This window comes from Atractosteus spatula, assembly GCF_055471065.1.
Source record: "Atractosteus spatula isolate fAtrSpa1 chromosome 16 unlocalized genomic scaffold, fAtrSpa1.hap1 SUPER_16_unloc_2, whole genome shotgun sequence".
In the NCBI taxonomy this organism is placed as follows: domain Eukaryota; kingdom Metazoa; phylum Chordata; class Actinopteri; order Semionotiformes; family Lepisosteidae; genus Atractosteus; species Atractosteus spatula.
Genome location: NW_028296632.1, coordinates 607,414 through 609,588, shown reverse-complemented (window position 1 = coordinate 609,588; position 2,175 = coordinate 607,414). Strand labels below are relative to the sequence as shown.

The 2,175-nt window shown below is 45.9% G+C and overlaps 1 non-coding gene across 1 annotated transcript; it reads left to right on the top strand.

Moving 5' to 3' along the window:
* The first annotated feature begins 1,103 nt into the window (after positions 1-1,103).
* trnai-aau (transfer RNA isoleucine (anticodon AAU)) lies at positions 1,104-1,184 on the top strand. Its single transcript has one exon. It is a non-coding gene; the product is annotated as a tRNA-Ile (tRNA).
* Positions 1,185-2,175: the final 991 nt, after the last annotated feature.

Here is a 2,175-nt window from a genome sequence, read left to right as displayed (position 1 = left end):
TGCGTGATTGCGAAATGCTGTGGTGTTACTTTTACAAAGACGGTCAATGAAAAAAAGAATGTTGACCAGGGCAATACTTTGAGTTTACACTTACAGCTTGTCCAAGGTCATTCATTATTAATACTATTAGTAATATCTTCGTTAAAGACTTTGATGGCCACAGCTCAAACATGAGAGGTTGAGCTTTATTAGCTCCACCTTGCGGAAATTCCGGATACTATTATTTTGCTTGTCGTATTATAGGAGAATTTACGGCAACTCGCGGTATTTACCGGTAGCTTGCGGTAGACTGCGTACAGCGTACCGCAAAATAATGCAGTATCACCCGCGCATTTTGAATGGCTGCATCTGTAGGCTGCCAAAAGTCTCCGAAACCAAATTTTGATAGCAGAAAATTCTCACTCGTCCAGAAGTTCCCTTGGGACCCAACATCCAGCACAGAGTGGTAAAAAAGCGTCTTTTTTGTAGACCCTTGCAGCGTGCATTGGTGGTTCAGTGGTAGAATTCTCGCCTGCCACGCGGGAGGCCCGGGTTCGATTCCCAGCCAATGCAGTGGCTTTTGCAGCGAGCAGCTCCATCACTTGCATCCCCTTTCAACTCGCAACTGAAAACCCACTGAAGCTTAGAAGCTGTGAGCCAGGTCAGTACCCGGATGAGGGTGAACTACAGGGAAAAGCAAAGCTCACAGCTGGAAGCGGTGTTAATGGAGCCAGCGGTGGGGCGCTCACCCTGAGGTCTGTGCGGGTCCCAATGCCCCAGTATAGTGACGGAGACGCTGTGTGGTAAAAAGGCGCCGTCTTTTGGATGAGATGTAAAACCGAGGTCATAGCTCTCTGTGGTCATTAAAAGTGACCACCAAAACCTTTGACAAAAGCTCTTGGTAATTGATGGTCTTCAATAATGCTTCTCCTTTAGGTACATTTGAAATCAGCTGAAAAATGCTGTGAAATGGGGGGGCACTTCAGGCCAGTGTAGGATTTGGGTTACAAGAACCATTAAACAGCACGAGAAAGCCCGTACACTGAATCGCAGGGCTTTCTATTCAAAAAAGGACAAAAGAAACTTCCCTGAATTCCATTTTTTGCAGCACAGAGAGTACAGTCGGCTTGAGGCCTATTAGCTCAGTTGGTTAGAGCGTGGTGCTAATAACGCCAAGGTCATGGGTTCAATCCCCGTTCGGGCCAGGCAGTCTTCTCCTGTCTTGCCAAAACCCGTTGCTTGCTTGCTGTGGTGAGATTAGGGGTAATGCAAAGACGCCACATACTGCCGACAGACAAGAGTGTTGTGGGAGAAGAGAGAAGTGATTGAAGAGTGTCCCAGGTGGAGCCAAGATGAAGTGTCACAATTGCATAGAGGAGGATTTAAGATGGTAAAAATAACCGGAAGTGATCCCCCATTCCGGCGCAGTCTGATGTACTTCTGTCATATAAAGTGAAACTAGATGTCGAACTGGAGCCTCACCATTTGCATAAGTGAGGCTCCAGTTATACATCTAGTTTCACTTTAAATGACAAAACTGAAGAGACTTAAAGAGCTGGAGAGGATTTCTTACAACTTTTGAGCCGGCACAGTTTTCGAAAACGTTTTCTTCACGCTGCACTATACAACACAGACAGCCAAGAGTCTCCAAAACAAAACGAATTGACAGATAGGAGAAAAGTCCCACTCGTCCTAAAGTTCCCAAAAACCAGCACTGAGCGTAAACAAAGTGTTCAAGTAGCGTGGGAATGCTACCCCTAATCCTAGCTGGAGTTTGAGCGTCTGGTTCAGAGTTTGCTCAAGAGTTTACCTTTCACAGATGCGCAAAGATGAATGTTGAGGGTGCACGCTTCAAGGCGCCTTACAGTGCAGGGAGTGATTAGAGACAATTCGTGACGTGTGCTCGTTCCCGTATACCGTACGCCCCGGGTTGCAGTGCTAGGATGACGTCCAATACCGCTTCGGCACGTAACGGCATTATATTCAAGTGCAGGACGTGAGGGTTTTATTTTGTTCGTTTTGTTCTGCTCTGCTTTGCTTTGTTTTGCTTTCCATGGCGTTCGTAAGAGCATCAATAAAAAGGCGATTCCTGCGTCTAACAGGAATATAAGAGCTATTTCAAGTGCGGCTTCTAAAATGCTTGTAGACATTTGTCTGTTGTTGATTGTTTTTTTGTGTCTAACAAAGTGCCATTTT